We start from the raw sequence: 24953 nt of genomic DNA, 5'->3' as shown, positions 1-24953 counted from the left end.
TGCTTTCCAAAAAGTGCATTCAAAGCTACAGATTTTCTCCTTTGGTCTCATTACGTGGGTTTTAATATGTACCGTTCCTTTTTGTTCAATTCTAAGTAGTTTGTAACTTCTATTTTTACTTTCTCTTTAATCCAAGAGTGAAATGTCTCTTTTTATTTTTAATTTTTAAGTATATAGATTTGAGGGTGATTCTTTTTATCTTTAGCTTCTAATTTTATTACATTGTAGTCATTGCATGTGGCCTGAAATTTGTTGAGCTTTTCTTTATGGTCAAGTACCTGCTTCCCAAACTTTTTGGAGCGTGGTACATATAGAAAACGATATTTGTGCATCTCATTGGGGGTAAACTAAAAGGAATTTAGAGCTCGAGACAAGGATGCTAGTGGGAGTCAGGCCCCAGTCTCTGGGCCTCTGGCCCATCCGTGGTCACATTCAGTCACCCATGGTACACAGGTGAGGAAACTCTAGCCTTCTATAGGCTCAACTTATATGAATGTTTTAGGTATATTTGAAAGGAGTGCTAGTTGTCTACTTGTTGGAAATATATATATATATAAAAAATATATACACACACACACACATATATATGAATGTATGTTTGATTAAGATTTTAATCGTCTGATTCAAATCCGCTATAGTTACTTCTTTTGATCTGTTGTTTCCCTAGTGATCACATCCTCCTCCTTTTCCTCTAGGGATAAACACTATCCTGCATTTGGTGCTTATCATTCCATGCATTTTGTTACGCTTTAACTACTACATAAGTATCCTGAATCAATATATAGTATTCTTTTGCCAGTTTTAAACTTTATATAAATAATATCTTAGTGAACATATTTTTCAGCAATTTGCTTTTTGCATTCAACGCTACATCTGTAGAAGTCATCCGCGTTCTGAATGTGCAGCTCAAGTTCACTCATAATCTAATCATAGATTCTTTCATAGTCGTCTTTTTAATTAATAGAACCCAATTTAGCCACTAATTTTCCTATTGATGTATACTTCTAATGTATGTTTGTAATTTTTCCACTTTTACAATGCTGCTCTGAACATTTTTGTCCAAGTCTTGTTGACTTTCTATGACAAGAATTTCTCTGGAGTGAATGCCTGAGTGGAATCCTAAGCTTTACATTACATGCATTCATAACTCTTCTAGACATTACCAAATTGTTCTCCAAAGTGGACTTACCAATTTATATTACCTCCCATGGTGCATAAGAGGTCCTATGGCTCCATGCTCTCACTAACAATTGACAGCATCACATTTATATTTATTTTTGACACACTGGCTAAAACATTTAATCACATTATTGTTTTTATTTGCATTTGTATGATTCCTAGTAAGGTTGATCATCTTATTATTTGTATTTTGGTTTTCCTTTACTGTGAATTTTTCATTTATATTTTTGTCTTTGTTTTCTAATGGGTTATTGTATTTTATCGATTTGTAGGAATTCTTTATGTGACCTGGATACTAATCCTTGTGGGTAATATATGTTACAAATATCTTCTTTCAGATTATAACTTCTCAATTTCTAGGATGTCTTTTAATAAGCAGACATTTTTTCATTTTAATATAGTTGAAATTATCAACTTTTTCCTTTATGGTTTCAGTTTTTGGCTCCCTTTTGCCCTAAAAGGCAAGACCATAAAAATATTCTCCAGTTTTCTTCTAAAAATTGCTTTCCACTTTGGCTCCTTATCTGGAATTCATTTTTAGTATATGTGGTGAGCTAGGGATCCAGTCACGTATAATAGTTGTCCCAGCATCACTGATGTAAGAGTCCCTCCTTTCCCCATAGGTCTGAAGTGTCAATTTTATATAAAACAAGTCTTCATAGATGCGTGGGTCTGTCTCTGAGCTTCTGCTCTGTTCCTAATTGTCTAATTGTCCATTCATGCACCAATATCACAGTATTTTAATAAGAATATTAACAAGAACATATTAAAGGTGGATATATATTAAATATATGTATACAATATATTTATATAAAGATATATAAGAATATATTAAAGGTAGATGTGTGGTAGGAAAAGTCCCCCCATCTTTTTCCTCTGTTTGATTGGGTCTAATAGGATCCTAAATTAAAAGCCATTGTCTCTTAAAACTATGAAGGTATCATTGCACTGATATATTTTAATACAGCATTGCTGATGAGAAGTCTGATGTCAATTTGATTCTTCTTCCTTTGTAGGCACTCCATTTGTTCTCTCTGGAAGATTTTCAGGTTTTTCTCTTTATCTCTTCTATTCACAAATTTCATACTATTCGTAGGGACTTGATAGGTCTTTTCAACCCAAAGAAGCAAGCCTTCCTTGAACAATTTATATAAATGCTCTGCTTCTCTTTCCTACTCTATATTCTTTCTTTCTAGAAGTCTTATTAGATGAAAATCAGAATTCTGGATCTATCTTCCACATCTCATGATTTTTCTTTCTTTCTTTTCTTTTTTTTTTTTTTTTTTTTTTTTGAGGAAGATTAGCCCTGAGCTACCATCTGCTGCCAATCCTCCTCTTTGACTGGCCCTGAGCGAACATCCATGCCCATCTTCCTCTACTTTATACGTGGGGTGCCTGCCACATCATGGCTTGACAAGTGGTGCCATATTCACACTCAGGATCCGAACTGGCGAACCCTGGGCCCCCAAAGTGGACCGTGAGAACTCAACCACTGTGCCACCAGGCCAGCCCCTCTTGATTTTTCCTCCACACATTCCATCTCTTGTCTATTTGGTCTTTGTTCTGAGAGAATTTTATAGCTCCCTCTTCCAGTTCATTAATTTGTTCTTCACCAAATTACTTTAGCCCTTCTATTAAATTATTTCAACAATCAATTGAATTCTACAATCTCTAGTTTATTCTCATTTATATGTGTATTAAGCTTTCAGATTTCTTTGATAATACAAGTCATACTTATTGTGAAGCCCTAATCTTCTTGTTCTATTAATTCTATTCTCTCAGATGGAAGTTTTATCATCTGTTGTGTCTTATCTCTCTTTTCATGTTGGAATTCTTTAAAGTTTGGCCATTCTTGATTTTTCACTCATCTCTATAGTGGATATTTCCTGTTAGATCTGTGTGGCATCAGTTTTCTCAGCCTGTTTTGAGGAAGGATGGAATGTACCACTCGTTATACTGTGGTGGCTACTGTTCTGATAGGGGTGCTCCCCACTCCTCCCAGGTATTTCCAGGCACTGGGATGGGGCACTGCCTTATCTTTCTTTCTGTTGCCCTCCCACTCATTTTTCTTCACTGGAGATAGACACCACTATCACTGTTGTCTGGCTGAAGGGGTAGAGAAGAAGTGGTGAGCAGGAATCAAACCATCTAGACATTCCTGCTATGGTACCTGAATTAGTCAATTCATTGGTTACCATTGAACTTCCTCCTGCTGCTAGCATCCACCCCTTTGGGGCAAGGAACCCTCCTGATGTCTCAGCTACATTTTGCAGCAATAAGCCACAGTTTTAGTTTTAGCTATGGTCCATCTCCTTCACCTGGTCCTGTGTCACACAGGCATTTGTCACAATTTCTGGGAATTTTCCAGTTTACCATGCAGTGGTGATTTCCTTCATTTATCTTTTCCATTACTTATAGAAATTTGGAGGGGCCAGCCCCACGGCCGAGTGGTTAGTTCACACGCTCCACTTCGGCAGCCCAGGGTTTTGCCGGTTCGGATCCTGGGCACAGACACGGCACCACTCATCAGGCCATGCTGAGATGGCGTCCCACATGCCACAACTAGAAGGACCTACAACTGAAATATACAACTATGTACTGGGGGGCTTCAGGGAGAAGAGGAGGAAAAAGAAAAAAAGACTGGCAATAGATGTTAGCTCAGGTGCCAATCTTTATAAACAAAAAAGAAAAAGAAATTTGGAGCTGGAAGAGGAGAGAATATCATTTTTGGCTCAATCCATTATCTTCAAATTCACCCTTTCGCCATGCTTGAGTTATGTACGAAGAGAGAAAAAAGACAAAGAAGTGGTCGTGGGGGCCAAAATATCACCTTATTCTGATAAAAAGCCACTGGAGAATGTAGCTTAGCATGATAGCCAAATGAGCTTACTGATCCTGAACCACAGAATTACATAAACTGAGCCAGCCAGGCCCAGCAGCACTGACTCTGGTGAGCAGGTCTGATCATGTGATCCTGTCCTGCAAGAAGGAGAACTTGCGCTTTTTCGGGCTGACCGGCTCCCAAAGAGGAAGGAGAATGAACCCAAGCCACTCAGGCTCAGTTTAGTATTCCAGAATTTACCAATCAGATTAAATCACCCTCTCTAAGAACACAGGAGATATACTACGTCACATTCCTTTACAAGGAAGGTACATTCATTTCCTGTTGCCACTGTAACAAATTACCACAAATACAATTGCTTAAAACAACACAAATCTATTCTCTAACAGTTCTGGAGGTCAGAAGTCCAAACTCCATCTCACTAAGCTCAAGTCAAGGTGTTGGCAGGGCTGGTCGCTTCTGGAGGCTCTGAGGGAGAACGTGTTTCCTGCTTTTCTCGGCTTCTAGCGGCCACCTGGATTTCTTGACTTGTGGCTCCTTCTTCCACAGCCAAAGCTCATCACTCCGGGTCTGCTCCTGTCATCACAGCACCTTCTCTGCCTGTGACTTCTCCTGAGTCCCTCTTTTAAGGACCCTTGTGATCACATCAGGCCAAACAGATAACCCAGCGTAACTTCCTCACCTCAGGATCCTTAATTTAATCCCATCTGCAAAGTCCTTTTTGCAATATAAGGCAACATATTCACGGGTTCTGGGGTTTAGAACATGGATATGTTTGGGGAACCATTATTCAGCCTATGACAGAAGGTAACATCAAGAGTTGGTTAAGTGGGGCTGGCCCGGTGGTGCAGTGGTTAAGTGTGCACGTTCCGCTTCAGTGGCCCGGGGTTCGCCAGTTCAGATCCCAGGTGTGGACATGGCACCGCTTGGCAAGCCATGCTGTGGATAGGCATCCCACGTATAAAGTACAGGAAGATGGGCACAGATGTTAGCTCAGGGCCAGTCTTCCTCAGCAAAAAGAGGAGGATTGACAGTGGATGTTAGCTCAGGGCTAATCTTCCTCAAAAAAAAAAAAAAAGAGTTGGTTAAGAATTATTCCTCACTAATATTCTCTTGATTCTTGTTCTCTTAAACTATTGGTTAAGCCACTAAGCCTATGTCAACCAGCAGTGTGTGTGACATCCTCAGGAGAGGATCTCGGCAGGTAGCAGAACAGTCCTGCCACAGCTTCACGAGGCTACCCTACCCTTACGTCAACCATCCCAGGAACACTGGTGGACAGGAGGGATCTTGCTCACAAAAGGTTCCAAAATAGTTTCCTATGATGCATTAATTAAATAGTTCAATGCCATTCTGTAACCAAGGCTGAAATTTCATTCATTTTTTATCATTCATTTTTATTAACCCTATCCACATTGTTGACATAGTGTATCAACAATGACATTAAACGACAAAAGTACACTATTCCAATAATAATATACACAACAAAACTTCCATAACAAAATGACAATAATATTGAGAAAAAAAAACAAATTTTAACAGGAATCTCTTCCCTTTATTAAACGTCTAGGGAGAAATTAATGTCTAAGAAGTGAAATCAAAATCATGAGACAAAGTTCAAAGAACGTAAAATTCAAAATAAAATTATCTTGTTTTTGTGGGTTAAAATTCAAAGAAATTAAAGTCCAAAATCCATCTCTCCCAACTTCTCACCCTGCTCTGTCTCAGCTGGCGGGGATTTCAATGGCTGGGGAGAGTCAGGATCTTTTAGCAACTGCAGCTGAAGCTTATCTCACTGGAATAGGGGCAGCTCTTATGGGGCCTTGAAATTAGAAAACAACAATAATTCTGGCAAGTCTGTGATGTACCTTTTTTTTCTAAAAAGTCTATAGATTTAGTAGAACATGCAAAATGATCATAGCACTAGCTCTACACCCACCATATTCAGAAAACAAGCCAATTCCTAGCAGGCACCTCAAGCAAAATATACACTCAGAATCAGTACTTTGGGTTGCCAATGGTACTTTGGGCTGCCAATGGTACTTTGGGTTGCCAGTGGTATTTTGGGTTGCCAGAGACTGTTACAGAGAATGCAGCCTCACCAAGACGCCAGCTGATTGATACCAAGAGCCCAGAATCGGGGGCCTGTGATTTAAAACCCAGTAAGGAGAAATCACCTAGCTACAGGTTCGCTTCTGCACTATGGCACCTTGCATTTACCATATCCGAGAAGCTGTACCTCTGGGTACTGTCTCCTCTCTCAGGCAAAGCATTTGAGGGGGTGTTGCTTTCTTGCAAAGTTTAGAAACAAGCAATGGCAACACCCTCAGTCATAAGAGCTTATCTGAGAAGCTGTTCTTCCCCACCCACGTATTCAAAACCTTTTAATCCCCATGTCCCTTTGAACTGTGGATTCTGTCTAGTAACAGAGCTCCCACAATAACTAGGAAGCATTTTTATTCCTGTGCTGCAGTGGCTTTTTCCACTGCCTCTTTCTGTGGAATTCCTTAGACCTAAAAATACCATCACCTGGGAAGGATTTCGCCATCATATCAAAATAACCAGTTTCTAGCAGCCTTGAGGATAAGCAGAAGGAGTGATTCTTGAGCCACATGAATTCAAACTTAGTCCATCTACCCTGCCCTCTTTTGCCCTTGAAGATAGTTCAAAACAACATGAAAGAGGAATTAAAATTAGGGCTGTTTGTTTACATTACCTACCTAGCACTAGCACATTGAAAACCAAACTCTCATTAATGCTCTGTGGTCCAGAGAGAACCCAGCTGCCCCACGGTTTAAAAACAGCAAATGTTTTTCCACTCCTTTAATATCTAAAAGGACAGTATATGAAAAGACTGTTTCTTTCTCCCTGTAATTGAATCCTTGCCTCAGCTGTAACTGCTTATTAAGGCCTCTTCAGCCTGCTGGCCTCTGCTAAGGCCCTCTCATGGCCCCTGTGCCCTTGCCAAGGCCCTCTTACAGCCTCTGAGTGGCTTTTCCAAGGTCTTTTTTCCCAGGCCACAGCTGTTAAGAGCCAACTGCACCACCATAAAAACCTACCTGGCCCAATATAAGCCTATGCAAACTGCCAAGATCGGAATGTCCTGCACACACGCTAAGGAACAAGACCCCAAGGTCAAGGCCAATCCTTCGCCACTCCAGAGCCTCAATCACTCCACACATACTGCTCTGCTTCTCCCTAATTGTGCTCCTTGTTTCTCACATGCCAGTTTTCTGGCCAATGCATCCAATGTTGGAAGCTTGAAGGAGTACCCAAGAAAATAGCACACCTCCCCCTTTTCTGAGTTCAAAACAAACTAAGAAATAAGATAAAGGAATGGGAGAGGAAGGCCAAATTATCACTTAGTTCCTGATAAAGCAGCGCAGCAGGATGCAGTTTAATATAAGGTCAGAAGAGATTCCCAAAACAAAGCTGCAGAATAGCGTCCAGCAGTTCTGGTCCAAAGGAGACTTGCCTCGCTGGGGGTGGCAGTTAGCCTGCCCTACAGCAGACCTCGTGCTGGCTGGATTCCCAGGAGGAAAGAGGACAGGAACGAGCTGAGCATGCCCACTTTATTTTCTCCAAATTTGCCAATTAAACCATGCCCTCTTTCAGTTCAGAGCAGAGTTTCAAAAGGGCAGAGAAAAGCCAGATACCACAGTAATGCAACTCACTTCACCTAGAAGGACAGTTTTTGTTCGAAATTTTTTTTTTAACTAGTAAAATATATGTATGTATTGCTTGGGTAATTAAATAACTTGATTTTTTAAAAATCAAGATGGCAGAAGCTGGGGCTGGCCCGGTGGCCGAGTGGTTAGGTTCACGTGCTCCACTTCAGATCCTGGGCGAAGACATGGCACCACTCATCAGGCCACGCTGAGGTGGCATCCCACATGCCACAACTAGAAGGACCTACAACTAAAATATACAACTATGTACTGGGGGCGGGGGGGGGGGAAGGTGGTTGGGGAGAAAAAGCAGGAAAAAAAAAGAAGATTGGCAACAGTTGTTAGCTCAGGTGCCAACCTTTAAAAAAAAAAAGATGGCAGAAGCTGCCAGCTGGTAGGACAGTGGTGCTACAGTTACAGCCTGGAAGTCTAAAGATAAGATTTCTTGGGCATTTTCAATTAGCATTAGGGAGTGTTTTCCCAATCTCAAGTCGTTTTTCATATGTCTTTATGAAAACACTTAAGTTCATACATTTGTAGCTATGCACTTAAAAACACGATTCACAATTTGGAGCAAGATTTAAATAAAAGCTTTTCTCAGTCACAGAGACCAAGGTTTTCAGCCTTCTCAGGTTCCCTCCATTCCCCTTCTGGTCTCTCTTTTCATCAATGCCCCACCCATGAGAGTCACTCCCGCTTCCAGACTTGAAGGAAATGGCCACACCACGAGGTGTGAAATCAATTTCCTGAGTGGTCACCAAGTGGCCAGATAACACTACCTGGGAGTTCAGGGCACTGAGCTCCATGTAGGGTGAACCTTGGCCAAGGGTTATGGAGACACGAGGGAGCAGGCAGATAAAGGCCCTCTTCTTTCTCTTTGTTGGACCACTCTGAGGTGTATCTTCTTCCTGCAACTTTTCTGGAGGATTCCTGAGTCCTGAGCAAACACGCCTGCTGAAAGACCTGTTATTGGAAAGACTGCTCTACATCTTTCCTTCCCTTTTTCCTCACTCTCACCACCTGAAACTATCTGGGCTGGTTCGGGGTCATCCTGCCCTTGCCTTAAGGCCAACCTCGGCACAATGCATCCAATCTCCCACAAATCCAACGTTTACTGAATGTTTTTTAGGGAGGCAAAGAGAATATTACGTTACACATTATATAAGAAAGGTTCCTTTCAAATATCCTTTGAGTTTCTCTTTCCTCAAAAGTTCTACAGCTCAGAGCTCACCCTTCTACTTCTCGTCAATCTCCTCATAGAATTTTCTTCCAAGCACAGCCCTCATTCTGTGGTGGGTAGAGCAATTTGGTCTTCTCTCAGCATTTTAATTCTCTTCACTGCCAATCACCCCACTTAATTCCACAAAGGCCCTCTAGTGAGCTGAGTACACAAAGCACTCATTCTTCCTTGTAGACAAGAAGGGAGGTATTGCCAGGACATCATTTTAATACATTTTCCTCTGTCACATAGGCATAAAACAAAATTTCAAGCAGGCAAGACGTGGAAAGAAGAGAAAGCTATGTTAGGGTGAAGTGCGTATGGGGTGTAGGTAGGCAGAAATTTGATGTGATATCTGGAGGAGGAAAAGCCAAGCAGGAACACGGATCATGACACAAAACCGAGTTCAGAATGAGGCCAAATCACCTGTGTAAGAGCGGATCAGGATCTGGGAAAGAATTTTCAGGAACACTGGGCACGGGCAACAAGAGTGTAGTTTAATATTCAATAAATACCCCTAAGCTTACTGCCAGGATCAGAAGTGATCCCAGTGGCAACGAGATTGACTCTGAAAATGGATGAATAGATCATCTGCCTAGAGTCGAGGCTTGAAGAACCAGGAAACCAAGCACTTCCCTGTTCTTACTATTTCCCCTCACACTGAAGAATAATACATTCTCCTTATGTATTAGTTTTCTATTGCTGCTGAACAATTTACCAAGAACTTAGTGGCTTAAAGCAACACAAACTTAATAGCTTGCAGTACTGTGGGCTACAAGTGTGACGTGGGTCTCACTGAGCTGAAATCAAGGTGTCAGCAGAGCCGCACTTCTTTCTGGACACTATAGGGGAGAAGGCTTTTTCCAGCTTCTAGAGGCTGTCGCATTCTGTGGCTCATGGCTCCTTCCTCCATCTTCAAAGCCAGCAAGGGCAGGTTGAGTCCTCTCATCACATCACTCTGATCTCTTCTGCCCTCCTCTTCCTCTTCCCAGGACCTTTGCGATTACATTGGGTCCACCTGGATAATCCCAAATAATCTTCCTATTTGAAGGTCAGGAAATTAGCAAACTTAATTCCATCTGCAACCTTTGCTCCCCTTTGCCATGTAACATGATATACTCACAGATTCTGGGGAATAGGGTGTGTCCATCTTTGGGGAGCCATTAGTCTGTCTACCACATGGCAATGAGTACCATGGAGACAAACAAAGCAGGGATGGGGGAGAGGGAGTGACCATTCTTCCATGGTCATGGCTCCCTCTGAGCACAGCTGGAAAGAGTCTGTTTTGCTTTTAAGAATTTGTCTGCTTAGACTGGGCCCACCTGGGTAATCGAAGCTATCATTCCTATCTCAAGGTTCTTAACATTAATTACATATATAAAGATCCTTTTGCCACTTAAGGTAACATATTCATAGGTTCCAGGGATTAGGATGTAGACATCTTTGGGGAGCCATTATTCTGCATACCACATCTTATCTGTGATGGAATTTTCTAGGCATCCAGGGTGGTCATTGACTCTCAAATTTCCAACTGGTGCTTGCAGAGAATTCAGCTGGGAGATATAATTATTTCAATTAGACAGAAAGCACAAGATTTCTATTAGCTCCCTAGATCGGAAAAAATACATCCATCTTTACTCTTGACTTGGAAGTGAAGCAGCAGTATGATGCTGCCACCACCATCAATACACAGATGAGTTACAACAGCCCATTAATCCCCTGGGGCTGCGTCTTTGTAATCAACACATATCCTCTCTCCAAGACCCTGGCAACCCCTGATCTGGTCTCCATCCCTTTACTTTTGCCTTTCTGAGAATGCCATACAAATGGGATCATGTGGTCCGTGGTCTTTCAGGTCTGGCTTGTTTCACTTAGCAAAATACATTTGAGATTCACCCATACTGTTGTATCAATAGTCCTTCCCTTTTTGCTGCTGAGTAGTGTTCCATGGTATGGATGTACCACGGTTTGTTTATCCATTCAATTGTTGATGGACATTTGGGTTTCCAGTTTTTGGTGATTATGAACAAAGCTGCACCAAACATTCACGTGCAGTTTTTTTGTGTGAACTTAAGTCTTCACTTCTCTAGGGTAAATACCTAGGATTACTGGGTCATAGAGTAAGTATATGTTTATTTTTATAAGAAACTGCCAAACTGTTCTCTAAAGTGGCTATACCATTTTGCATCCTACCAGCAATGTATGAGAGTTCCAGTTGCTCGACATGTTTGTCAGCATTTAGTATTGTCAGTTTTTTGTTTTGTTTTAGTTTGGTTTGGTTTGGTATGGGTTGGGTTTTTAGCCATTCTAATAGGTTTGTGGTATTATCTTATTGTGGCTTTAATTAGCAATTCCCTAATTACTAATGACATTGAGCATATTTTCATGTGTTTATTTGCCACCCATATATCTCCTTTCATGAAGTATCCCATTTTTAATTTAAAAATTTTGATTTTAAAATTTAATTTAAAAATTTTAATTTAAAAATTTTGCCCATTCTTAATTGGATTGTCTGTTTTCTGATGGGTAAGTTTTGAAAGTTCATACATATTCTGCACATAAGTCCTTTGTCAGATGTGATTTGAAAATGTTTCTCCTCGTCTATGGTTTGTCTTTTCCTTCTGTTCACAGTGTCTTTCACACAGCAAAAGTTTTTAATTTTGATGAAGTCCAATTTATAAACTTTTTCTCTCATGGATCATGCTTTCAGGGTCATACCTAAGAAATCTTTCCCTCAACCAAGGCCACAAAGATTTTCTCTAATGTTTCTTTCTGGAAGCTTTATAGTTTTACAATTTACCCTTGGGTCTATGATCCATTTTCAGGTGATTTTTGCACAAGGTGAAAGGTATAGGTTGAGATTCTTTTTGTTTTTTCTTTCTTTCATTCTTGTTTCTTTTTCTTTTTTTATTATACACCCCCTTGTGTCATGCTTGTTCAAATATGCATGTTAAAATTGTTATATCTTCTAGTATCTCCTTCTTCATTATCCTTATTTTATCTAACTTTAATATTGTTCAACAGCTTTCTTTTGATTTATTTACTTGGCACATTTTTTTTGGCTCCCTTTCTTTTCTTTTTTAATTTTTCTTTTGATCAAAGTAATACATTTTCCTACTTTGGAGTCTCAGTATTAAAGAGCTTAGAACTGGAATCAGCATTCCTTTGCTCTTTCCATCCCATATTATTCCAACTCCTCCAAGGAGCAGCCAATAAGATGGAATTCGACATGTAAGAAATGTATTAGAGGAAATGTCTGCAGAGGAAGTGAGGAGGAGCCAAGAGAGGTTGGGAAAGCCACCAGACCAGCCTGCAGGTCTGACCCTTCGTGAAAGAGAGAGGGAAGGAAGGAAGGCTGAGTGAAAACGTCCTGGACAGCAGTGTAGTTCTACAGAAAGTTCAGCAAGGCTGCTGAGGAGTCCTGAAACCAAAATCACCTGCAATCTGTCACTGAGTTTGTGTTAAGGCCACGCTTCCCAAGGCTGCTCCCAGCCAACGACTGAGTGTAACAGTGTTCCTGAGGTAAGACGATACCCAGGAGCCTTGAGACTCCTCTGGCAGGTCTTCCCACATGACTCACTCCATCTTCGCTTTCCCTGTCTTAGACCTCTTACTTCTTGCACTTTCCTTCTGTGCATCATTTCAGACCCATAGTCAGATGGTCCAGGAGCTGCTTTCATCTATGGAGAGGGCTCCGTTCTAGACAGTCAATAGGAAACAGCTTGAAGCACAGGAGACAAGAGACGAGGGGAAGCCACTTAGTCTTGACCCTCATCTAGGCCAAAGGAGTTGTGAGACTCTTGAAATCCAGCATTGTTTACCAGAACAGGAAGTTCCAATGACATAAGGGAATTCTGCCTGGAGGACAATCTCGGCATACTTCCCATTTAGTGGCAGGAGGCAACTGGTAGTGGATTCCAAGGTTCAGAGTTTCACTCCTGTCTGTCTCCAGACAGAGAAGTGACTCATAAGAGCTCTACTGATCCTTCAAAGTTCCACACCACAAAGTAGAGCGAAAGTAATTTTGGTCTACAAAAGTAGATTTTCGCAGATGGTTACCAGAGCCATAAAGAAATCTCAGGAGCACATCCACAGAATGTCGAATTCTGTGAACCATGCATCCAGGCACTGGTTACACCAGACTATATCATCATAATTCCCCAAGCAGAGTAACACCAGTCTATACATCCTATTTCCCAATCATGTTCCTCTATGCCCGCGTACCTTCGGAGATCCTGTCCATGATCCACATGGACGCCCTCCTTCTACTTTTCTGTTTGTTGCTTTTTGACCAGGCAAATTCCTATTTATCCTCCAATACTTAAAATCACATTTCCTCAGCAAAGCCTTCCCAGAGTTTTCTTTTCCCATGTGTACTTTCACAGAAGTTTGTTCAAACGTATTTTATTGTTCATAACTCATTGTACTGTGATTTCACACACACACACACACACACACACACACACATCTCTGAGTTCCTTGAGGGCTTGAGAGCAGGAATAATGGGGTTTTTTACATATAGTAGAAGCTCATACTTTTTTTTTTTTCAGATTTTTAAAATTTTTTTCCTTTTTCTCCCCAAAGCCCCCCAGTACATAGTTGTGTATTCTTTGTTGTGGGTCCTTTTAGTTGTGGCATGTGGGACGCTGCCTCAGCGTGGTTTGATGAGCAGTGCCATGTCCGCGCCCAGGATTCGAACCAACGAAACACTGGGCCGCCTGCAGCGGAGCGCGCGAACTTAACCACTCGGCCACGGGGCCAGCCCTTCAATACATTTTTATTGGAAGGAAGGGAGGAAGGAAAAAAGAATCTGACTGATACAGAACACCTTGCCAAATAGATATTTGCCTGAACTTTGTGCACACATGTGTCCTCAAAGCTACATTAGGTAATTCTCCCTCACACCAGGTATGAGAGCCATGGTTCAGACAGTTATTTTTGCTATCTTAACGACTTGGCCAGATGAACACAGAATAGATTATTCCAAGCACTAATGCAGTTACGTTACACCAACATGGCCTAGTTCTCATTTGATTAATGAAGATATATTGTGGTTAGGAATGAGGCACCGGCCCTAGGAAGCAGGTCTAACACACCAGTGCTCAAGAAAACATACCTATTATTCCAAGTATGGGCCACATGACATTAGGTTATTAAGTAATGTTACAACATGCCCTTGGCTTTGAATTGTTCTCAGTGTTCCCAAAGTAAAGAATAGTGTGTAGTCCAATGTGCACTTCACACATAACGGAATAACTAAGGAAAACAAATGCAGTGCTCCAGTTGCTAAAACTGAATGGAAGAATGTATTTATATGAATATATTATGCAAATTGAGAGAGGGCAAAGAGTGATGGGAATGGACACTGAGAAATATCAGTGAACAGGTAGGGAAAGGATAAATTTTGAAAAGTTGCACAGGTATGTATAAATCAGCTTCCTCCAATTAGGTATAATATGGCCTTGCACTCCTATTAATAATAGCTGACATTCTGTAGCACTTCCACGAGCCACCATTTTCACACATTATCATAATACATTTATTAGGCACTTTCAGATACATTATATCAGTTGATCATGACAACAACCTTGTGAGGAAGTTGTCTCCCTCATAAGCTTAGAGAGTTTAGGCTAGGCATCCTACAGAAAAATAATGACCCGATCTACAAGGGTGTCATGGCCTAGCTGATGGAGACGTTGGAGATGCCCCCCTGAGGACGATCCCCTTAGATTTCAACTAATCAGATCCACCTTCCTCCCACCTTCCCTCAGCTATGGGTATCTTCCCATCTGAAAAGCAACTGGCCTCTCCAGAGCCTGAACCCAGGGGCCTCAATGACAGGCTGAAATGCAGGGTTTTCTTGCACTTTACAAAATCACCTCCCAAACAGGAGCTGAAAAACAGATAAATGAGGACTCTTCCCTAGGAGCTCTTTAACGGCACCAAAGCGATGACCTTTCTAAATGAGACTCGTCACTAAAGAAACAAATTAGTAAACATCCCTTGGCTCTTACCTACCTACACCTCTCTCAAAGGAAGCTGGGTTCCTCCCCCACCCCCAGGCAAATGACGTAGGAAGTAGGAAACCAACACACACACAAGTTTAGCAAATATAAAAGTTTGGAGCAAGACCTTCTCACCCACCTTGCCAGAAGGTGGCCTTTGACAAACACCTCAATCTATACGGAGCTAAAAGGCAAAAGGAGGTTAAGAGGGAGGCTTATTTTAAAACTCCTTCCTTGGGTCTTCTGAGCTTCTCTTACCATAAAATGGCCTTCATCCCTTAAGAAGTGGTTTCCTAACCTTAAACTGTCCGGTGGTATTTGTATCCTGCCACAAAGAGTGTCTGCTAACCATAACTAAGTAGCATCCATTGTTTGTCTACTCCCCAAAGCAACTTCAGAAAGTGATACAGTTCTTTTCATGCTCCCCGAGGACAGACCGGGATGCAGAGAAGTACAGAGATTTCCTGCAGTCATTCCAAAGTTTAGCTTTGTTTTTAATGAAACTGTTATTAAAGATTTGGGGGTATCATTTTTCCATAAATGGCAAGATATTGCTAGCCAAAAATATTTAATCACTATATGGTCTTCCAATCTGGCAGAAAGTGAAAGAGAATGACTTGGGATCAAGTGTCAAACTGAGCCAGTTGGCCTTGTTCTCATCGAGATTATTTACAAGAATAACAGGACAGCCTCTAAAGCCAGGCTGAGAGTCAGCAAGACCTCAATTTGAGCCCTTGTTCAGCTGCTTTATATGACCTGGAGCAAGGGTTCCAAGGCTCAGTTTCCTCATCAATGCAGCTACTTCTCAGAATTTGCATCAGGATTAAAAGAAATCACGTAGATAAGTGGCTCTGCACACACTGAGGGCTCCATAAATGTTGGCTATTGTAATTATTTATTTAACTGCAGAAAGAGAACATCTGCTTATCAGACTACTGGGGTTTCTTCCTGTGTGCAGACGGTAGCAAAACGCAACCCAGGCACTTCAGGGAGGAATAAATCAAAAGCTAGTATTTGGAATCATTTTTTTTATATTTCTTCCCACTATAAACCGGGAACAATTATACGTGACTATTAAAATTGAGTTGGTAGATAAAGTATGGAATTTTGCAACAGATACTCCAGGTTACAACCTAATATTCAGTGGCTTGCATTCTAGTGTATTTTTTCCAACTGAGGGGAAAGAATGGGGAGTCAAAACAAATGAGCAATAATTTTCAAGTTCTACTGGGCACAACCACCCTTCCATGTGTGGCAGGAGAAAGGCTGAAGGCCACTGCCTTAAGTGACCTTGAAATTTGTAGTTCCACCAAGGCTTCTAATGACCTGCTCGAGCCAGGATTGGCAGGAACTTTAGAAGAGCCAGCCCATATTTAAGAAGACAGATTGTGATACTAAGTTAACATTTCTGGCTCAGAGGAAAGCTATGCTACATTATAGCTGTATTATCATATTTTTATAACCCACGTAAACAATAATTAAATGACTTCTAATCTAAAAGGTGTGAAATTACCTGCCCAACCGAAACCAGCAAACAGCCATTGATGATTAAGTATCTAGGTACTAAAGTTTTTTCCTTTTTGCTATTACTGATTATAGCTTTTAGCTGTTTAACGCACCCATGGTTAACTGTGCTGCTTAGGCAATATGCTATCTGACTCCCACTAGGCTCCTATAGATAACGTCTCCCTGGAGCCTGGGTCACCATGGTAATGGGTGTGTGAGCTGTTTTTCAGGAATTAGAACTCCTTGTCCACTTCAGGCCAGTTGAGACCACCAACTCATCAACCAGGCCCACGCAGATGTCCAATAGGTGACCTTTTGACGTCAAGAGGCTAAAAACTCCACCCTCAGATCATGCTAACGCCACCATTTTGTGAACATGCGTCCTATGAAGAGGCGTGGAGTCTGACTGCGCTTGCGCAGATCATCATTACCTCACCTCCAATCACCTCTAATCACCTCTCTCCACATTTCAGACCACCTTGCCCCCTACCCCATAAATATCCCTGAGTCCCTATTTTTGGGGAAGCGAATGTGAGGCTCACGCTCTCGCTTCCTCACGTGGCTTGTGAGTAAACCCTCTCTCTGCTGCAATCTCTTCATCTCTGTGTTTGGCTTTCTGGGCGGCAGGCAAAAACGAACCTGGTTCGGTAATGCAACCTCAAGATGAAAAGTTCTCTATGAAGAGACAGCTATTACTCAGCGTGATTCCATGTAGCTTAGAGTAAGTTAATAGAAGAGATTTTCCCCCTTTTTGAAACGTTTAGCCTATGAAATTATCTTTACCCTGCAAGTTACTCCAAGATATATTTTTAAAATATTATTTACAGTTGCTATCCAGTAAAGGATACATTTCAAATGTATCTTGATTAGATAATCACAAGTAACAAAAGCTCCTTTTCTTGAAAATGTCTGCAGGAGTTCAGAAAACATAATAACTTCACTTTACTGTAACACTGATACTCTTTTCCTGTTCCAGCTTTTGCCTGCTTCTTTTTAAGACACAAAGAGTACCCATCTTCTCAATCTCCTAGCTTTCAGGCCACTTGACAATAGCAGAATGCAAATGACTCAGTAACTACATATTTAAATAGCCACTGTGTAATAGGAGTTTAGCAGAGGTGTCCTGGGAAAAAAAAAAACAAAATCAATGACCCCCTGTGCAAGATGTGTATTGTCCTCATTCAGTCTTCCCCCAGTATCTGTCCCCACCTGCCAAGCCAACTTTATCTCTTTGTACGCCCCGGAACAGCCCCCTTCTCGAATCTGTCTCTTGCATAGCTACCAATCAGAATCAGTCGCTTGCTCAGAAATCTCAAGGACTTCTATATCAGTTAAGATTTGCATTTGGCAGCTAGTAACAGAGCCCAGAAATAATAGGGGCTTCAATAAGAAAAAAGGTGATTTTTCTTTTCTTTAAAGGAATTCTGGAGATAAGCAATGCAGAGCTGGTGTGGCATCGCCTATAGTTCCTGTATCTTTCCGCTCCACAATGCACCTTCTATCCCCAGGAACAAAGGACACTGCCTCCTCAGGCTGCATCCATCTTACCCACCTTCTAGAGAGCCAGAAGGGGACAGACAGGCAGATGTCTAACTTCTTTTCAAATGCCTTCAGAGACCAACACAGTCCAGAATACTCCATGAGCACTCTTTAAATAACTGCCAGATCCATGAATGAATGATTTCTGCAGCAGTGCTGAAGAAGGACAATTTATCACTTACAAAACGGTAGTAAATTTTAACAGTATACCCAGGGCACCATATCAGAAACTACAGGCTATCATTTGAAACTCCTAAAAGGATACCCTCCTTCAAAATATCCATATAAGGCCTGCCACAGTGCCTGAAACTCCCAGAGTTAGAGATTTACTCTGTTGAGTTAAGAGACTGTATTTCCAATAAAAGGCACTGTAGTATGCTGAAGGAGAGGGGAGAGTTCAAATATGCCTTAGGCAACTTATGACATATACAAAGATTAAGGCATACACAAAACATACTCTACACTATCAAACAGCATAGAAATGTCAAGACCAATAGACATTTCATAGAAGTATAAAAGTCTATAAACATCTTTTGGTAAATTTGTGAGTCAAGTGATTTGTTAATGCCCTGACAAGGCCCGAACAGAATAAACACGTTTCGGAGAGGGAGGAAAAGCTGCCCGGGGCTGCTCAGAGGAGCTGCCTGGTGGCTGTACTAACGGGTTGCCTATGTGCAGCACAAAGGAGTAGAGGCCTTAGAAAAGGGGGTGACAACCCGAGAAGAGGAGCAGAAAGTACAAGCAAAAACCATCTCTTGCCAAGCACAGACCAAGGACACTGTGGGTGTCACACAGGAAGTGCCGCATCAAGAATCTGGGAACTTGGGGTTCCAGTCCTGCCTCGGTCACCCTCTTGGTGGGTAACTGACAACTCTCTGGGTTTTCTTAAAGGAGAGGTTAACGATTTAAGGTCCCTTAACAGCATTAAAATAATCCTCACTTGATACTAACAGCTCGTGCTTTAGCCAATCCTGAAAAAGTCGTTGAAAGTATGAGAAGGAATATTTATGGGGTAAGAGTGGTTAGACACAGGAAGACAGGAAATGGGAGCCACTGTGTGGAAACAGGGTACCCAAGCAAAGAGGCCTCTCTGCGGCTCTGCTCCAGAGGGCGGAGGTGTTATTTAGAAGCAAGTTTAGGACTTACTCTAGCGAACCTGGGAAAACCTCTTCTTATGTGGAGGATTGCAGCCTATTCCAGAGTAAAAATATAATAATAAAATAAAGAACACACATACAGCCATTATTTTTCTGCAAGCCTTGTTCTAAGTTCTTCACATATATTAAATTTTTTCCAGAGAAGGGTGTTCTTAAGATTGTGAAAAGAGAGGCAAAGCGAGAAACAGAATTAAGGGACATATAGTGCTTGGCCCAGGGCATGGCACTTAGTGGGCACTCATCATCGTTGTTGTTGACAAACACAGGGCCTCAAGGAGACATTCCCCTTTTTCCTCCTACAGAACCAACCTCTACATTCTCCAGCATCCAGTCTCCCTTTCGCCAAGTCTCACTCCACTCCCGGGTGCCCATGTTCCCACGGCCGAACAAATCCACCAGAAGACATCAGTAGGATCCACAGCTCTTTCCAGGTATATCACCCCAAGCCCGGCCCCGGTCCTGCACATTCAGTTGAGGAGACGCGGGAGATAAGCGCTAACTTCCCTCCAGCTCACTTTCCATCAGCAGTACTCGATTTTGCGTGAAGATTTGTTTCATTTCATTCTACTGGCAGTGGGGAGGGGAGGAGGTGGAGGGCAGAAGAGAGACGGGAAACAAGAGAAGACGCAGGAGTTATTTCAGGTCTGGCTTTTGGCTGGGGCTGATATTCAGAGCTATTATTTTCCAGAAATATGAAAGACAACGCTTTTCCTAAAGACTGAGACAGAAACAACTGTGGCTGGGGCTGGGAATTCCAGGTCCCTTCGATTGGCTCCAAAAGAACCCGAGTTGACAGCTGAGGACACTCACAAAGAGGGAGCAGTCAATTTGTTAACACCTGTGACAGCTCAGGGGACAGCTTCTAGTGGGTCACAGACCAACTCCAGGTCATTCTGCCAGTTCAGCCAGCAGAGGGCTCTCTTTCACTAATCTTCAATTCAAAAAAAAAAACCCAAACAACAAAAATCCCTATGGGTTGTCCCTTTTTATTATCTCTCTTTTAAAATCTCTTTCTAAAACCAAATAAAAAATGAATCATTTGGCCAAAGTATTTCTGAACATTGAATCCTGTTGCTCAGTAAAAATGAAAGACTAAAATGCTGAGCTATTGGGTGAAAATGATTCAGTATTCACCCCTGAGCTGTTGACCTGCTTAGAAGATTCACACCAACCGTACTGGCAAAGGACAAAACATGAGCCAGCCTCTAAAACAACACAAGCAATCGGCTCATCATGACAATGAAAAGAGAATGCAAGCTGAACCAGTCCACGGGGAGCAGAAGCGGGGCGACCCGATTGCTCAGCTCACTGACTCAGCAGACGGACCCCAGGCCGCCGGACTTGCTCGGGTCCTCCTTGAAAACCTGAACTATATCAGTTGTGACCAGTATCCACTTTGATGGTCCAAGGACCCCACATTCCCCTCACTCACTGAAGCCAGAGTTTTAAGCAGCAAAGAAACAGAAAAGTGCAAAGCTGAACTTTCCTGCCCACATCCTGTGGGAGTGATCCCAACAGGAGACTAAGTGGTTGGACTAGAATTAGATCAGATGAAGAAATAAGCAAGTTTAATTGATGCTGCTCGAGTCACTCCCTTCGATTATCCAATGGCTTCCCACTGCTCTTGAAGACCCAAATTCCTAACATGGCTTAAAAAGCCCATCGCCATCGGGACTTTCCCACCACCCAGTCACGGCACTCATTGCTGCTGTCCTTGTTCACTACATCCCAACCATAAGCACCTTTTACTTCCTCGAAGTCCATCCCTGACTTGGGGCCTTGGACGCTGCTCTGCTGGGATCACTCTTCTTCCCCTCCTCCTCTCGACTCTGGGTCTCAGTTGAAGCCCATTTCCTTAAGCGGGACTTCCTAGCCTCCACCACGAGGTGAGACCCCCTGTTTCAAACTCATAGCATCCTACAGGGCAGCCACTACAACACAGGGGACTTTCAGCAAACTGCAGAAGGCCCCGCATCGGGGGATGGACTTTTAAAGGCTTGTTTCTTTTCGGTGAACACAGGCTGGCCTGGGGAAAGAGTCTGGATTTCAGCCCCTGCTTGCTCCCTCAGCTGGACACCTTCGTACAGGGCCCAAACTGCTGGAGTATAAAGCAGAAGCTCTGAGGTCCCTTTACAGCACTTCTCCTTCAGAACACTCACCTAAATGCCACTTAATAATTACAGTTGTGATCCTTGTCTGTCTCCTCCAACAGCCTGAGGCTTCCTGGGGGCAGTGCCCCGTTTGTCATGTTGAAGACACAGAGCCTGGCCCTTAAGAGGGACACCACAAGTGAGCATGCAACAGTGAAGCACTGTTTGGCACCACTAAGCAACCATTAAGTTATATATTCAAATGCTTTTCTCTAGTAGGATAATAAATGTTCACTGTTTAGCCTACACTATTGTGCTATCATCTTCTTTGACTCCTGCGACTATGTGGTCCGTGGCCAAAAATCAGGAATCTAGCTTCCCTGGAAAATAACCTGACCCAAGGTATGGACTGCGTGATCTTGACTAGGAAACAGGAATCACAGAATTGCAAGCCAGGAGGAACCTATAAATCATCTCGTTTAACTGCCCCACTTCACAGGAAATCAGGGATTAGAATAATTTCATCTGTAAAATGAAGACTGGATGCAGTGACCTGCCGTACCTGGATTCTGAGATTCTAAGATTTGTCCCAGGTCACTCTCATGAAGAATGACAGCTCAAGACTGGCTGCTAACTTGAAATTTAAAACGATCTCCCCAGCACCATGTCCTAAGTAACTGAACTACGGCAGGGAGTTGATCTGTGGAATTCCTGGCAGAATCCCGGGGTGTGCCAAATGCCAAAAATGAAGGAATGTGAGGTTGGGGATGATGTTACTAGCAGGATCCCATGTGGCAAAAAGATGGAATAGGCTCAATTTTCCACGGTTTGTTAAGATATCCCTGAGTTAATGGGGATGATATTTATACCTCGTTTATGTGCCCTGGAAGCAAAACCATATACCCAAATGCACACACATACTCCTCATAATTCATAAATGGATTTAATGCTATCCGAAACTAAATAGACGGAAAATGGAGGGGAAATGAATTATAGAAATGCCTTGTTCTCTGATAATGTCTAAGAGACTATGTGAGACACGAAGAGAAACTGATTCTGCATTCAAGAATTTTAAGGATAATTATTTTTCAAATTTGAAACATCTTTATGGTTTTTGTTATTAAAATCCATTATAAAAAATGCAACCATCACCACAATGTACACCTTAAATATCTTACAATTTTATATGTCAATTACACTTCAATAAGGCAAAAAGAAAAAAAAATGCAACCAATATACAAATGTAAAAAGTGAAAGTCTCTTCATAACCCCACTCTGAGAAATCAGAACTATTAATGTGAGGGGTAACCTTCCAGGCCGGTTCTATTCATGTATATGTGAATTTAAAGAATGTTCTACAAAATGGGATCATACCATAAACATTGCCCCATGCCTGCTTTAAATATTATGGACAGCTTTTCCTAAAATACATATAAAGCTACCTGGGTGCTTTAATGGCTGCAATCTGTGTCATTCTTGGATTCGAGACAAATTTGGCTCAATCAAATAACCAATCTTATTATCCTATATCTAAGGCGTTGTGTGGTTGTTTACTTTTTTGTTTCTTTTTAAAATCTAATATATAACTTTACAATGATTATTCTGGTAAATATATCTTTAGTCATACATCTGATTCTTTCCCCAAAGCAAATTTACAGAAGAGGATTTGTTAAATCAAAGAGTAAACCCACAGTCTATAAAATACAAAATACGTGTGTGTATATGTGTGTGTGTGTGTGTGTGTATGTGTGGAGAGAGAGATTTAACATTTTCCCCCAAGGTTAGCTATAACCTAACACCATTTAGTCCACAATATAGTCCCTCTCCACTGATCTGACATTTAATGTCTATCATATAATAAATTCTGCCTGAAGCTTTTAAAAGAGAATAGAGAGAACTTGAAGGAAAAGCCAGAATAAGGTGATAATTTTGGAGAGACTCAGATTATAGGCTGATATGCAGGCATGAAAAGCAGGAATGGACGAGATGCATCAAGAAAGGTCATAGTACTTTCTTTAAGAGGCTGGTTTAGGGGATTTCTGTGGGCAAAGTAAGGTGATGCCTCTCAGGCAAACATTAGTAGCCTGGATGAGAGGGACCTGACACTGAATTTGAAAGGCGGTCATGGTTTCCACACACGCAAACTCCTTGCTTCTCTGGTCACCAACGAAGCTGGAAAAGAAACTGCTCAGCCTTGGATGGAAAGGAGGGAAGCAAAGGTTAAACTATCAAGAAAGGAGAACGGCCGTCTTCGTATCTGAATGATGCTAACTGTGTCTCTATTCACCTAAACTTATGTATTCTGTATAGCTTATACCCCAATAGTGTCAAACTACAATTGAGCATGTTTTCATATTTTAAGAGCCTTCTGTATTTCCTTTTTCTGAAAACTGTGTTCGTATCCTTGCTTGTTTTTCTATTGGTTTGTCTGCTTTTTCTCACTGATTTGTGGAAATTCTTTATTTATTAGGGAAATTAGCCCTTCCGTATATGGGTTATAAACATTTTTCCTAATTTGCCATTGCTTACATGTGGGGGTGCGTGTTATTGATTTAGTACCACAAACAACTGATACCATGTCCTTTCTGAAATAATTAGAGATGGCCCTAAATTCAACAAATGCCTTATTTTTAAAGATTTTTTTTAAAAATGTAAAATATACAATCAAATTTACCAGTCATTTTTTGCAATGTATTAATTCTCTTTATAAATAAAAACATATTTCCCTAACCTGGGTTCAAACTTAACACTAAGTGTTAAAGATTAAACGGTAGGTGTTAGGTGTTGGCAGCATTCTTTTCAAAGGTCCCAGAGGCTGAGTTTGGGCCTGGATTTAAGTTGGGAAATTTGGATGGCAGCTGGAAGTTACCACTCACTCCCCAGTATTATTAGTCACCACTCTCAAAGGTGGGCTTCCAGTGACCACAGGTGCTGATCTAGAACAGAAAAGTCCAATAGAAATATATTTGTAAATTATATTTGTTACACGTTTGTAAATTAAAATTGTCTAGAAACCATCTTTACGAAAGTAAAAAGAAACAGATGAAATTAAATTTAACAATATATTTTATTTAACCCAATATATCAAAACTATAATCATTTCAACATGTAATCAATATAAAAATTATTAATGAGATTTTAGCATTCTTTTTCATACTAATTCTCGGAAACCTGGCATGTACTTCCCACTTACAGCACATCTCAATTTGGACCAGCCACATCACGTGCTCAACAGCCACATATGTCTTCTGGCTACCATATTGGACAGTACAACTGGAGAAAATGGTAAGGAGCAAGGAAAATTGCCTAATTTAGTAGAAATCCTGAAACTCCAAGGTTGGAAATATAGTATCTCAAGGGTCTGGAACAGACTTTAAAACTCACTAGTCCTAATATTCACTTGATACTTGAATCTTTTGTATAAGGTCCCTATCAAGGGGCCACCCAGACTACTGCTTGACCTACACTGCCAAGGACAACGAGCTCACTGCTTCCTGAGGCTATAGCCAGTCCATTTGGGGGCAGTCTTAACTCAAAAAGTCTCCAGGTTGGTTTATGGTGGTCTGAGCAACTTAGTTAGGTTGGGCTAATCTTAAGGGGTTAGTTGGGTTAGGAAGTATTGGGGAGTTAAGAACTAAAAAACAGACTGGGAGGTTGGGATAGAAACAGACGGAAGGCTGGGATGGACATCTGGGTAAAATGGTCAGGTCAGCGCAATGAGAGAAACAGACCAAAAACACTAGGTATC

The 24953-nt window shown here is 41.5% G+C and overlaps 1 protein-coding gene across 1 annotated transcript in view; it reads right to left on the bottom strand.

The window, feature by feature from the left end:
* DDX47 (DEAD-box helicase 47) overlaps positions 1-24953 on the bottom strand; it is a 77512-nt gene that overhangs the window by 51896 nt on the left and 663 nt on the right. The window lies entirely within an intron of this gene.

Source organism: Equus caballus, chromosome 6, assembly GCF_041296265.1.
Source record: "Equus caballus isolate H_3958 breed thoroughbred chromosome 6, TB-T2T, whole genome shotgun sequence".
Lineage (NCBI taxonomy): Eukaryota > Metazoa > Chordata > Mammalia > Perissodactyla > Equidae > Equus > Equus caballus.
This window is presented reverse-complemented; position numbering and strand designations above follow the sequence as displayed.